Raw genomic sequence first — 16,186 nt, forward strand, 5'->3', positions numbered from 1 at the left:
TATACTTAAGTACTGTTGACTTAAAATCATTATTTGAGTTAACTTTCTATTAGTGTTCACATTACTAGGAAAATATTAGGAAACCGATTGCCTTAAAAATCCCAAGTAAGCTAAACTAAAAACAATAAGTTAAGACAAAAAGCAACAACTGAACTTGAGTTTAACAGTTTATTATATATTAAATCTCTTCAGGTACTACAGCGTACCAAACAAAGTCAGATGACCCAACTCTGTAAACAGTTTTTTGATAAACAAAAAACACATTTTTACTCATGTTAATCTCAAACAGCCTCAACTTACATCAGCAGCAGGTTGTTAAGTGACTGTAGTTTTGGTTTTGTGTCCAAGAGAGAGAAACACTATCAGAATAAAACCAAAGGTGTTCTTGAGCTGTGGAGGGTTCTCCAAATTCAGTGCATATATCAGCCCAAAAAGTAGACACATGGAAGATTCTCAAGATCATCCATCACGATGATTCCTTCCGAGATGATTGCGGTGTTTGAAGCCTCCAAATGCAGTGCTTATGGGGAATCCTGGCTATCTTCTGGTATCACAGTCAGTATCCCAATGGAAATCTGGGGTGTCACATTCACAGTCCTAATTAAAAAAAAGGAACAGCAATATTACAATTCTTGTTACATTATAAATGGGAAATCTCACAAAAGTATATGTCACCTAAAGAATCAGGAACATCTCTTGGGCCATGTTCTACGTACAACTAATAAAAATTGTTGTTAAAGTATATTGTAGAAATTTGACAAAATGAACAGTACAAGGGCTTGATTAAGAAATGTGAAACAAAAGCAGAATTTACTTATCTGGTCCAAATTAAGGAGTTGCCTAAAACATAATCGAATGCCTATTGGCACTTTTCCACTACACAGTACCAGCTTGCCTCGGCTCGACTCGACTCAGCTCTGTTTGGTTTTCCACTGTGTAAAAGTTGTACCTGTACCGGCTTCCAGGTACTTTTTTTCGTACCACTTCCAGCGAGGTTCCAAGCGAGCTGAGGCGATACTAAAATGTGACGTGAAAACACAGCAGACTGCTGATTGGTCAGAGAGAATCGTCACTATTCACTGTGTCATCATTGCACGCGCCAGCAATAGTATCCAGAATAACCCCGCCATTTTTAAAAAGTTTGGCCAGAGATTGCATGACATATCCAATCCATTACATATTATGGCAACTCGGAAGAATACGCCGTGGTCAAACGAGGAGGTGCAGACAGCGGGTGTGTGTCGCGTAGAAGATTACGTCACGGCAGGGTCGCTATGACAACCAGGTACTATTGTGGAGGTACAGGTACAACTTTTACACAGTGGAAAACCAAACACAGCCGAGTCAAGTCGAGCCGAGGCGAGCTGGTACTGTGTAGTGGAAAAGCGCCATAAATGTGATGTTTGTGTGGGGGTTATAGTAAAGGTACTTACCAGTGCTGTTGTAAAAAAAGTTAGAGGCTTCTTCTCCAAGAATGAGTAGAAGGCCACGAAGAACTGCTCTGCGCTTTGCAGTGATGTCAGTGCTCTGGAAAAAAAAAAGATACAATTACATTTTATAGTGTATGTATAACATAAAATTATGAAATTAGTTAATAAGACAGTAACAATTTAGTTTAAGAAAGAAAAGTGATAAGCTTACCACAGGTTTGATTTGCTGAAGAAATTCATAGAGTCTTTTTCCAACAGCCCCTTTCTTGCTCTCAAAAATGTCCAGAAATCGTGAAGCATGTTTATCGAGAGCAGAGAAAAAATCTTGCTTGAGGTTTTTGCTTGTAATTCGATTAAACTCTGACTTGATCTGTAAAAGGAATTGGACAAGTTCGAGAGTAGCTTCCATGATTTATGCGATAATGCTTCAATAGAATAGATCTCTTTTCACAGGAAGAAAAAACAATACTTACACTTCCATTGCATGTCTCATCATCTAGTAAGATCTGCAAGTAAAAGAATATGTATTATTATCATCATACATCTAAAATAACATTCAAATATAAATCAGTGAATTATCAGTAATGTTTTCGTCAGGCACTGCACACTTTTGCCCTCATTCTTGAAAGTTTCTTGAAAATATACAAATAAATTTACGGAAAACTGCGTAAACCAGACATTCATGAAAAAGCTCATCTGGATTTCACAAATTATTTATAAATCACAGATTTGACCATCAAACATGTGTCTGTTATTAAATCACAATCATTAAATAGCATATGTGTGCCATTCACTCAGCATTATCTCCCTTTCAATAAATTGTCTATATGCAAACTGTGACAGCACTTTGGTGGTGCAGCGTTTTTCAGCTGAGATGCTGATATGGATTATCCACAGTTTAATATATTACACCAGCATCTGGTTTTGCATCTAGTTTGTTTTATCAACAGTTACTGAATATACAAATGCATTAACACAGGCAATATTAACCTCTTCTTTTTTTGTTCAGTAGTTGTGAATGCAGGATGGGAGAGTTAAAAATATTTTTGCACACAATTTTAACTAAAAGCAGTTTGTTTAAAAGAATACAGAAACATTGTATATTTCAAACACAATTTACATGTGCTTGGAAGTATGTGTAAAACCTACTAACATTTAGAAAACACTTTCATGAACCAAAAAATTTACATCAAAACGGAATGAACAACTTACACATTAACTGAATTTTCAAGAATGAGGCCATTCAAAACAAAAACTTGATTAAAAAAATGCAGCCAAAGATGCAGTGATTAGCAAATGTTAGACTGCTCATTTCGATTAACACAATCCAGCACAATCCAACAATTTGATAAAAAAAATATAACATCCAATCTTGCTATGTATCTCTACTTTACTTACTCTGAATATTACATGGTCGATTACTGTATATTAAGCAACTGAAAAAGATAACAAACACGAGATGACTCACCTCTCCATGTGGTTCTCCCATTGTCAGATGCACTGCCGCAAATCGACGCTACCTATTGGTGGAACTGTGCATAACCACTTATTTCAAAATACTAATTATTGTAAGTAAAGTTTAATTATACCTATTTAGTTTAATCACTTTCAGTGCACAAAAGTTGTCATTACTTTGTTAAACTTAGTAAAGTCAACAAACTTATTCAAAATAAGTTATAATCACTTACTTTTATTAGTAAGATCATCAGTTACATTTTACAGTGTGCACATTTAGTTTGATTTCATTGTCTAGACACACACTAGGCTAAGGATTTGTTCTGTATACCTTCTGTATTTTTGTTTGGTTAGTGTAGTTGAGTTACAGTGTCTTGGACGTTGAAGTTAGTATTAGACTAAAATGGGTTAATCAGATTTATTTTGGTTTTGTTATTTCTTTTCCTTTGGCACGATCCAGGTTTTCGCCAATTGTAAAGCTCCAATTGTAAAGGTGTGTCTTGTTTTCTTTGTGAACAGATATGTCACAGTCTTTAACTTGGTTACTTAACAGCCAACAACATACATAATGATACTTGACAATGCTCAACAAAGAATCACACATGGCTTTTAAAAATATCAATAGGCACATAAATGCTTGTTTACCTTATCTAATAGTCCAAAACACCCCACATCACACCACACCCATGCTGTGATTCTCATCCTCCTTCCTCTTTCATGTTTTTTTTTTTTTTTTTTACAAAAAATAAATCTGTTTCACTATACTTTTCAGTTTCTATAACTTAAGTCGTTGAGATGAACAGTTATTATGCATCTGAAATGGATGCATTTTAAATCAATAGATTTATTATGGAAAATAGAAAACATTCAATTCAATTCAGTACTGCTAATGCAACACTCTGAAAGGGAATACACATTGTCCAAACTAATACAAATTAACATAAACATAACAATACCAAATTATTACTTTGAGGTGGCAAAGGTGGCAAAAGTTCACTCTTCCCCTGAGGTCTCTCAACTAGTCAGCAGACAGCAGCAGTGCTGCTTTTGTTCACCCACTCTCTCTCTCTCTTGAATTCCACAACCACACCTTTATCTCGCTCTCAACTTAAGAATCAAGAGGGCTTGGCTGAAAGAAACATTTCAACCAGCCTTTGAAAAGCAAATATGTCTGTTTCAGGAATCCTCAAATCTGGGTCATGAGAACTTAGGTTGGAGAAAATTATTTTGTATGATAGGTATCAAACTATAATAGTAATACTAAATAAGACTGCATATGCCCATTCTCTACACTTTTTTGTTATATATGAGCAATACCACACGAGTAGACTTGAGATATGGCTGTATATCGGCTGCATCAAAACCTCACTGTATCATGTTTGAGTCAGAGCCATACAGAGAGAGAGTTGCGACAACGGAAGTCCAAAACGTGTTGGTTTTAAAAGATAAAAACCGCTAATATTTGAGGATTAATGTGGTTAGCGATCCGTACCTGCCTTGTTAACATATTTAAGACTGAAGTTACCATGGTAAAAGTCCGTGTTTGCTATATAAACAACATCGTGGTCTTTAACCAAGTAATTCAGCCTTTATATGTAACGTTAAATACAATTATTTCTATATGTGCGTGTGTTCTTACAGCTTGTATGTTAATCAAGTGCAATCACATCTTAATGTTTATTGTCGTTTTACTAATCTCATTGTAAGTGTTAAGTTTGTTGTCTTTTTTAAATTAATTCCAAATAAGTAAAGATATTTTAAGATTAAGTGAAAATGAATCTTGATTAAGGTTTTTGATTCTTGTGCACCCCTCAATTATTAATATCTAAAAAAATTAAAACATTTTTACACATTAAATCATATATTTTATGTATGTTGAGTTTTGTTATGCACATATTTACAGAATATTTATAGTAAATTTAGACATTTATAATAAATTATAAACCAAGTTGTCCTTGAACAGTCTCCATTACAGTGGGAGTGCACCAGTTACATAAAGCAGAGTGAATGTATGGTTACTGTGCTGGAACAAGTTTGATTTAAACAGATTTCATGTCTAGTGTTTTATTTCAGAAGAGATTTGTTTATTGATTATAATTCTTTAATGACAGTAGTAATTCACCTATTCATTTTATTAACGGTTTAGAGCGCTTTCTAGTGGCAAGTTCAATGTTACGTTAAAAATGCAAATTCTGCTCTTCACGTGAATCAGGAAGTTGTGAGTGCTCCATGTGGGCAGCGATAACGATGGCTCTCTTCAGTCGCCATATATTCTGTAATCTTTAACCTTGAGACAGCATCACTTTTTCACTCCATACCCAAGACCATTAAACCTGTGAGCAAACGAACTTCTTGTCTTCAGAGTTGTGTGAGGGAAGGGAGTTTAGATTACTGTCAAAACGCTAAAAAGCTATGTTGAGGACAGTACAGTTACTCTACTGATCTGGTGAGGAGAAAAAAAATATGCATCAAGTTTTGTTCAATTTACATTTATTTGTATGGCACTTTTTAGTATACACATTGTTTCTAGCAGCTTTACAAATAAGAGCTCTGTTAACAGGCGTATCTGTTTTACTGTAATGTCCATGTTGCAGAAATGTTCTGAAATTAAGCTATACAAATCATGCAGTTAAGTAACGTCACGTAATCAGAAACAATGAACAAATTAAAGCATGATGTGATCATGTTGATTACAGTGCAAGGGCAATTTATCAGTTTTGTATGTTTATTTAGAGTCGGCTTCATCTGAAGTCCTCTCAAGTGTTGACGTCATCTCTTCACAGGTGCTGGTCATCTGAAGTCTTCATAAAAAACTGGATATAGTCAGCAGGAGCAATCTATAGATTACATTGACAAAATGTTATGTAATCATACTTAGGAGCTGGCACTGTGAAGAAGGAGAATAACAGGAGAAATGGTTTTGTGATGCTTCATCACAGATTAGTCCTGTGGCATCACTGATCCTTCACACAGTAGTTCTATAGTAGCTAAGACGTTTAAGTGTAAAAACAGTAATAACATACAGGTTTACAGTGATTACTGCTATAATACAGCAGTGGTATATATATATGTGTATATATATATATATATATAGCCTAGCATGATTCTGAAATGAAAATAGCTCGCCTATTTTAAAATTTTCATTCTCACTTAGGTCAATCAGCATTCATTGCAATAAATTCAGAACTATTAAGTAGCGCCCATCAGCAAAAATCCTGTTTAAAAGCCTTAATTACACAATGATGGATGAAACTGCACGGACATAATGCATAACATCCCCTAAATCTACTAATTAAGTGAGAAATAATGTAATAATAATCTGTTTTAATGCACAAGTTAAATTGATTAGCTGTGCTGATAGTATACAGTTTTGTTCTATAAATGTCTTACCGTTTAAAAGTTGATCACAGCGGTCTCTTCTGCTGCATCTCTACGGCGCTGATATTATTAGCGCGAACTTCCGGGAACTATTGAGCGTCTCCACGATCCGCCATTGCTGTAAAAAAATGGTCCATTGGCGTCAACGGAGTTGTCGCAACTCTCTCTCTGTATGGCTCTGGTTTGAGTATTATCACAGAGAGATGGACTGAGCGAGTGATTAACGTACCTGCATCTGATAGAGCATTCGTTATTCATATTTATGATGATATGACGTTTGAATGTTTACTGAAGAAAGCATTAATATCCGTTCATCTGTTAAAGGTGATTTTGCTGCTCAATGTAGTTGTTGAAGCTAAAAATAACTTCCGCTTAACTTTTCAGTTTAAAAGTCCCAAAGTCACTATTAACTGCTCACTCATAAAACGGTGTCTCGTCGCCATCTAAAGGGCGGAACAATGTAACGTTAACTAAAATCACCACAAATACACGCACGTTTCTCGATACTAAATACAGTTATTAAATATATTATTTAAAATATAGTTTATATACATTTTATTTATTGAGTAATAATAATAATAAATAAACAACAACAACAAAAAACAGGCATCAAAAAGTTGCTAGGCAATACAGTCAAGAGGAAAAGCAGCATTCAGCATTGAATTTACATAAACATGCTACATGAACTATCTTCTTCTCTGGAACAAATAATACATTAATGAGATCAAAGACTGCCTGTTAGATTTACCCATAATGAATTACATGTCATGTGTAACCACTACAGAGACATCAGAGCCAGCCGTAAATTCCTGAAGATCTGGCCGTGGTGAGAGCGCTCTGAGCGGATTGATGAGTGCAGAACGTCCCCTGACGTTATGGGTCTCGCACGTCCGAAAACGACGAAGCAAATTTTCAAATAGACATTATCTTTATTAACAAACTGCATATTTGAACTATAAACAAGTACATTTTTGCCTGAAAACCTCTTAAAACTGCATTCTGTGACACAAAAAGAGTAATATTTATAAAATGATACGGGATTTGGACCTCCGCCATGGTCCGGGGGTCCGTTCTTCGCACCTCGCTTACTACATCCAAGATCAAATGACACATCCAAGATCAAATCATCGCGCTAACTACGAGCTCGCTATTCCGGTTCTCCGAACGCACCTGTTGTTGATGATTAGTATAGCTGGATGAAGTTATTTGAGATCACTGGGTGGCTTAAAAGGGGGTACATATCGATAGTAGAAACATTGATCGGCAACTCTTTGATTGGTCGGCGAACATGACGAAGGAGCGCGCTCAGTATTTTTCTGCAGCAGAGCAAGAACTCTTGATTGAGGGTTTTCAGGAGTTTCAGAGTTTAATTAAAACGCAAGGGAAAACTGCAAAGGCTGGAAAAGCAAGAAGAGAGGGCTGGCAAAAAGTAGTGAACAAATTAAATGAGTTAATGCTGCCCATGTTACATGTTTTTTCCTTGATATGTTATTTTATTTATATTTTTATTTTTTTTTATACACTACCGTTCAAAAGTTTGGGGTCAGTAAGACTTGTAATAGTCTTTAAAGAAGTCTCTTATGCTAATCAAGACTGCATTTATTTGATTAAAAATACAGAAAAAACAGTAATATTGCACATGATCCTTCAGAAATCATTCTAATATGCTGATTTATTATTAGAATGATCAATGTTGGATAATACCAACCATATCAATACCAAATATTTTTTGTTACAACATTAAAGCACAAAGAGTCAAGAGCCTATAACTAAAGCAAATACTGATCACAACAATAGTGTTTTTTTTGTTGTTGTTGTTGATTGGGGTTGGAGCTAAACTCTGCAGCGCATTGGACCTCCAGGGTAAGATTTGAGGAACCCTGCTATAGGACATCAGCCCTCAAGGACCGAATTTGGGCACCCATGATCTATGGACATTGTGGTGAATGCTTCTTCCGACGGAGCTTCACAGACTTTTTGCAGCTTTATTTTTTATTAACCACCAGATATCACTGTATTTGACACTCTCAAAGCTTTTAATCTTTTCCCGAAACAGTCAGAGGAAAGTTTTGGTGCTTCATAAGGCTTCATTTGCCACTCACTCCTGTCAACTGTTGAATGAATCAGTGTCACATCCGCTTGTTTACTTTGAACCAGAAGACGCTTCAACTTTTGTTTGATGGGTTAATGCTTAATGGGGCGGAAAACTTGTGGATGTGAAACATCAGGTTCTGAAAAGGCTCTTTTGGTGTGAGTCATTCCAGTTTAGTTGAGTGGCTAAAAAATGGCCATATTGTTAGTATTGTAGTTGCATTACAGGGCTGCCTACACAAAAACCTGCATGAGCCCAAAGGTACCAAAGTTGCTCTAGGCCCGAACAGGCTGGCCAATTATTGTTGGGATTAATGTTGGCAATCCGCTGGTGTGCACTGCTTACAGAGAGCCCACCGTGAGTCTGGAGCTCTGGGCTCTGTCTGGACAAGCCCACACTGGGACTGTTCAGGTTTGGATTGTGTCCATAAAAAGCAGCATGGGCTCTTAACATTGCCTCATATACCCTGATTTGTCAAATACTTTGCTTAGATCTGCACATAGACAAAGCGTGGCGTTCAGGTTATATCAACAGCACCACACGCATACATTGTTTATGTTCTGTACTCTACAGTACGGTTAAATGTCAAGTGGAGCATTCCTCCAAGACACGTCTTGCACCTACACTTGACCCTCTAACACTAGAACTCTCTATTGTATTCCTAATCTGCTCTTTTGTTGGTTTGATTGCTTCTATTGTCCTCATTTCCAAGTTGCTTTAGATGAAAGCATGCATATGATTACATATAGGAACAGTACGAACAACACATAAATGCTGGACTTTTATCACAGTGCTGTTTTTTTTTTTTTTTTTTTCTTAATCTCAGTTTAAAAAAATAACAGAAAGACTGAAGTAGCTGTGGAATGTGTAAGTGTGTGTAAATATACACATATATTATCAGCTCATCTCTGTCTCTATTAAACAAAAGAACCAGATCCACTGGATTCACTTGCTTTAAAATCCTGAATGCTTTGCTTTTAAACACTGACTGCTTTTTCTTGTTTCTAATGAACTCTTGCACAGAAAAGGTACGGTGGCCGAGAAGTGCAAAACACAACAACAAATCGCAACACAAAAAACAAATCTGAAAACCAAATAACAAATCCAGAATCAAAATTACAAATTAGAAAACGCAATATCAAATCTAAAAACAAAACGGCAAACCATAAAACACAAAAAACAACTCCGGAAACAAAATAGCAAGTCAGAAATCACAACGACAAACAAAAAAACAAAACGACAAGTCAGAAAACACAACGACAAATCCGTCAAAACAGAAAAGGTAGGTATTTTGTGTGACCGGCGTAGTCGCTGCTGATTGGACGGAACTCCTGTCAATCAACACAAAACTCTCGATCGTCACGTGAATACATTGAGTTAGAGAGACAGAACTGCGATTTTTTTGGTATTTAGTGACAATAAAATAATTTATTGACATTATTTATAAAATAATGTATACACGTATACGTAATATACATATCTAGTTGTATAAGTGTTGTTTTTAAAAGATAAAATCCGGTAATATTTGAGGATTAATGTGGTCAGCTATCCTCACCTGCCTTGTTACCATATTTTAGGCTGAAGTTACCATGTTAAAAGTCCGTGTTTGCAATGTAAACGACATCGTGGTCTATTACTAAGGTAACTTCAGCCTCTCTATGTAAATATAATTATATAAATATGATATATATATATATATATATATATATATATATATATATATATATATATATATATATATATATATATATATATATATATGTGTGTGGGTGTTCTTACAACTTTTACGTTAGTCAAGGGCAATCACATCTTAATGTTCGTTGTCGTTTTACTGATCTCATGAAAATGAATCTTGTTTAATGTTTTTAATCTTGTGCACCCCTCAATTATTAATATCTAAAATATATATTTGTGGTATATTTAAATTGAAAACAACTTAAAACATTTTTATACATTTTATCATATTTTTATGTATGTTGACTTTTGTTATGCACTCATTTACAGCAATCAATTTAGACATTTATAATAAACTATAAAGAATGTTGTCGTTGAATAGTCTCCACTACAGTTTGCTGTGCTCCAGTCACATAAAGCAGAGTGAATTCCCTCCTGATCTGGAGAGGAGAAAAGATGAAAGATGCATCAAGTTTTGTTCAATTTACATTTATTTGTATGGCACTTTTTAGTATACACATTGTTTCTAGCAGCTTTACAGAAATGAATGTATCTACATTACAAATAAGAGTTCTGTTAACAAGTGTATCGGTTTTAAATTATGTTAATATGGCAGAAATTTTCTGAAATTAAGCTATACAAATCATGCAGTTAATTAACGTCAAGTAATCAGAAGCAATGAACAAATTAAAGCATGATGTGATCATGATGATTACAATGCAAGGAAAATGTATCAGTTTTGTATGTTTATTCGGCTTCATTTGAAGTCCTCTCAAGGGTTGGCGTCATCTCTTCACAGGTGCTGGTCATCTGAAGTCTTCATAGAAAAACTGGATATAGTCAGCAGGACCAATCTATAGATTACATTAACAAATTGTGATGTAATCATACTTAGGAGCTGGCACTGTTTTACTTCAGGTGGTTCTTGTTCTTAAAGCAGGATAGAGAAGGAGAATAACAGGAGAAATGGTTAAGTCAGGGTTCATACACATTTTTACCAGTAAAATTCCATGACTTTTCCATGACTTTAAGTAAATATTCATGACTTAATGTTTCATGAAATATATATGTATCAGGGCTCGAAATTAACTTTTTTACTTGGTAGCACTGGTGCTCCCAACTTCAAAAAATTAGGATCATCCAAAAATAATTAGGAGCACCCAATTTCTTTTTAGTTATGTGCCATTCCTCATGGCGGATTCTGATTAGCACATCTCGGAGATGTCTATTTTGACGTCTGCATTTACATCTGCAAGACATCTACAAGACGTAGTTTTCTCATCTGCAATATGTCTATTGGACGTTTCCCATCAGATGTCAAATAGACCTCTATTAGATGTTTGCACTGTAAAATCCAATAGTTTACCTTACTTAGATTTACTTAGTTATCTTTACTTAGTTGCTATACTTACTAGGTTGTATTAAGTTACAGCTACTTTCAATGCAAGTAAAACAATTTACTTACTGCTTTGAGTGACGCTTACTTAAAATGATTAAGTAACCACAAAGGAACCAATGACATTAACACAACAGTGAGAGGCAGCAGTGTGCTTATTTGTTGCTAATATGCAACATAACTACAGAAGAAGAAAAGAAAAATCAGGCGGGGCAATTCTTAGCCTGATAGACTTTTTACTAATTTCCTCCAATTTGGAAGACTTCTTTTTCTAGTTGCATTCAGTCATTTCCCAAAGTCGTCTTGAATGTTAAATTGTCAACACAACTGAAAAATTAGAGAGAGCTGACTTCATAAATTGATGTTAATTTTCCAAAAATATTTTTTTTGATCTCACCATTATAGTGGTTAGTGATCCCTGTAGTTGGGCACTTGGAACTTCATTAAAATGTTTATAATTCTCTTTCTGTTGATGCAACATGAAGTCAAAGTTATTTGGTTTCAAAGAAAGAGAAATAATAAATAAGATTGCTTTAAAAAGGTGATCTAGAAAAAATGATTTTGAAATAAATCATTAGCTGGTGCACGGTTGATGTTAATCATTAATAATCTACAGTTTTATAATAAAGGTCATGTGAGGCTTTAAATGGGGTTGTTATAATCCTTTACTATTTGTGGCAATGTTTTGCGATCAGCCACACTTGAGTCAGACACAGGTTTTAACATTTAGCACACTAAACGCAACAATGGTAACAATTCCATTTCATTTATTTTTATAAATTGTAACAATATTCATTTTATTTGCTCTTTTTCTTGTGCTACTGACACAAGACAAATAAAAATCAAATCAAATAAAAGCAAATAAAATCGGAAAATACAAAAACAACAGTAAAACAAAGCAATTGCATAATTTATTCATGCCCCAATGCATTCTGGGAGTCAGTAATTCTAATTAGCATAGTTGCTCTCAATGTTGCTCAAATTACAGATTCAATTAAGTTAACAAAACTTAAATCACTTAAGCTAATTTAAATCAAAGTGAGTACGGAATACTTTAACTATATTAGTAGATAATACTTAAATTACACTAAATAAAGTTAAGTTAACATTACTTAATTGAATTAAGGCAACGAGTTTGCACAATTTAATTAAGTAAGATTAACTAATCACTTTTTACAGTGTGTGATTCAGAATGTGTGTAAAACTGACATCTTACAGACGTCTGCCAGACGTTTGTACACAGCAGATGCTTTCCAGATGAAGAGATCTTTAACAGACATCTTGCAAAAGTACGTGTGCTTTGTGCGTTGTACAGTATATTGACACGGAGGCGCCAGAATCGTATCTGACAGAATGTGCGCTGTAGCACAAAATATACTATATTTCTACAAAAGCAGATTGTGGAGACCTTTTAATTGTCCACAATAAAAAAAATCGTCATACTTCACACCCCTAATTGCCATGCAGTTTGTGCAACGCCGGAACAGGGTTTGGTTGAGAGAAAGAGAGAAAAAACATGCAGTTCCAAGTTAAGCGGAGCGCAGTGTCAGTGACAGGGAGTGATTGACGGCTCAGGGCTCGCAAAATGTTAAAATCTCTGGCAGCCCTTTGGGCAGGTACTCATCAGATTTTGGGAGCCCGAAAATTAATTTAACTAACCCAAATAAAAAATACCTTTTTTTTTTTAAATATAGAAAATCAGATCAGATCAGATTAAGTCGAGTGACGAGCAGGAAGGAACGTATCAGGTTTTCAACTTATCAGGTTGTAGTTTCCTTCCTGCTCGTCACTCGACTTAACGTGACTACATTCAAGATGGCGACGGCCGCTAAACTTCTTGCCGTTACTGTCTGTATAAATCTTCTCGTAAATAAACTACCGGTGCTTTTTCTGAGTTTTCAATGTCACGTTTTAAATGTCGGGGCCCTTGGAAGTCTACCGATGAAGTGTGGCGCTACTTTGTGCCTCGTAAATGGCGTAAAACAGTGATTTATTTACATGACTGCTTCGATGCCCCATTGATCTCATTGACAAGCTGTTGTGAGCATCGGCTAACAGACCCCAGATTTCGGACAGCAGTGGACAAGACGAGATGAGATATGCAAGGTACGTTCACACTCGGTATCATGATTCAATACACTTTAGGTCAATATCACACCGGAGTTCTCCTTTAACTGGAATTTAAACAAAATTATCAGCAATATTCTAATATACAAAGATGGTGAAACAAATTTCCATGACTTTTCCAAAACTTTTCCAGGCCTGGAAATTGCCATTTTAAAATTCCATGACTTTTCCAGGTTTTTCATGACCGTACGAACCCTGTGGTGATGCTCCATTACAATTCAGTCCTGTGGCATCACTGATACTTCACACAATAGTTCTTTAGTGGCTATAAAAATATAATAAATATAGTAATAATGTGTTTACAATGATTACTGCTATAATACAATATACATAGTACACATTTTTTGGAAAAATTGGCCTACCATGATTCTGAAATGAAAACTGCTCGCCTATTTTAACATTTTCATTCTCACTTAGGTCAATCAATAAATCCAGATCTATTAAATAACTCCCTACCCGCAAAAAATCCCGTTTAAAAGCCTTAATAACACAACGATGGATAAAATGGCAGGAAGAGAATGCATAACATCCCATTAATCTACTAATTAAGTGAGAAATAATCTATTAATAATCTGTTTTAATGCACAAGATAAATTGATTAGCTGTGCTGATAGTATACAGTTCTGTTTTATAAATGACTTACCGTTTAAAAGTTGATCGCAGCGGTCTCTTCTGCTGCATCTCTACTATAACTGTACTTCCCGTATGTCTTGATTGACAGGAGTTCCGTCCAATCAGCAGCGACTACACCGGTCACACAAAATACCTACCTTTTCTGTTTTGACGGATTTGTCGTTGTGTTTTCTGACTTGTCGTTTTGTTTTTTTGTTTGTCGTTGTGATTTCCGACTTGCTATTTTGTTTTCGGAGTTGTTATTGTGTTTTATGGTTTGCCGTTTTGTTTTTAGATTTGATATTGCGTTTTCTAATTTGTAATTTTGATTCTGGATTTGTTATTTGGTTTTCAGATTTGTTTTTTGTGTTGCGATTTGTTGTTGTGTTTTGCACTTCTCGGCCACCGTAGAAAAGACACCAAACTGGAACAATGCCATGAACGAACACATACTGTAAAGCTGTCTGATGAAATGTTAATGTGAGCTTTAGTTGTAGATCACGTGCAAAAAAGATACAATCTGAACTAGTAAGAAAAAGTTCAAAACTATGCATCATTCAGCTTCTTCAAGGACTCTGTCATCATATCTTTCACATTACAAATGTACCTCAACAGACAAAAACAGCATATGAAATATTCTCAAGTGCTCTTTTGTATCACAGGCACACACATTTAGGATGTTAATTTGGCTCCAGATGACAGAAAATTGTATGTACATTGTACTGTACATAAAAAAAAAAACATTTACAGTCACATGTATAATAATTTCCATTAAGCAGTTCAAACACCAGCCACTCATTCTCATGAGAATGAACATTTGAATAAATATGTTGGATATTTTCCAATGTGAGGTTGTGGGAGAAAAGTGTGTGCAAAACAATTGACCTTTAGATGTAGATCAGGTACAAAGGTAAATCTTTGAGGAACAAAGTGAGACAGATAAAATTTCAATTCACACCTGTTTGTCCGGATGTGTGGCATTGTATCTCCACCTCTCCTCGATGTCTATAAGTTCTTTCTCACTTTTCCAGTTCCGAACGCAATGTGGTTTTAATAAGAAATTGAACTATTCTTACATCTGCATTGGAAATGAAATTCTTCCTTTCAAATGAATTATATAAAGGTCTATGATATCCCAGCTGTCTTTTTGATTACATAGAAGCTTTGAAGTGAACCACATGCTTTAATGCCTTTATTCAGTAAATTATATAATTTAAAATAATTAAGTAGAAATTACTCATCAAACTTTAACTACACGTTAAATTTACTTAACTTAGTTAAGTAGGTTTTACTTAATCGCATACTTAAATTTTACTTGAAAAATGTGTGAGCAAAAAAAATTAAGTAAATTAACTTTATTATTATTATTATTATTATTATTATTGTTATTATTATTATTATTATTATTATTAATGTATCTAATAAAACAGAAAAGAACAATTAATTACAGGAGTCAATACAATAGAACAACAGGGATCTTGATATGAACTTGACATCAAATATTTGTCTAGATTTGATCATGACGCTGATCATGATGTAACATCATTGTAAATTCTGTTTGGATGACAATTTCTTCCACTGGAAAATAGGTGAAAACAGGAATTTAATCCAACAATGAAATACACAATGAATACATGAATAAGACAAAGTCAACATTACCTGTTTGTTTTGACCTTGTTGCCATGTGTCTTTTATAAACACATCTACAGCAACCAGAGAAAAAACTAATGTTAAAAAGACAACAGTCAAAATGCAATGGAAAAAAACATCAACATGTTAATTAGTTTGTAGAGTATGTACCCTTACTATATTTGATTAAAAACTAAAAAAGAAAATAAAAATAAATAAAATAAAATAGTGCAAGAAGTGAAATGTTAAATCCTTTAGATTATTATAATATGACTACTATAATCAGTAACAAAAGATTAGCAATCCACATCATTAGTCAACATTACCGGTTTACTTTGCTTTCTGACTTTGTTGCCATAATGAATGTTTTATAAACACATTTACAGCAACCAG

General features: G+C 34.6%; 1 long non-coding RNA gene across 1 annotated transcript; it reads right to left on the bottom strand.

The window, feature by feature from the left end:
• Positions 1 to 342: 342 nt before the first annotated feature.
• On the bottom strand, positions 343 to 2,361 carry LOC141336047 (uncharacterized). The gene is made up of 3 exons (XR_012355679.1): positions 1,642 to 2,361; positions 1,434 to 1,527; positions 343 to 597 (listed from the first exon to the last, which is right to left on the bottom strand). It is a non-coding gene; the product is annotated as an uncharacterized lncRNA (long non-coding RNA).
• Between the last annotated feature and the right edge of the window lie 13,825 nt (positions 2,362 to 16,186).

Source organism: Garra rufa, chromosome 6, assembly GCF_049309525.1.
Source record: "Garra rufa chromosome 6, GarRuf1.0, whole genome shotgun sequence".
NCBI classification, from domain to species: domain Eukaryota; kingdom Metazoa; phylum Chordata; class Actinopteri; order Cypriniformes; family Cyprinidae; genus Garra; species Garra rufa.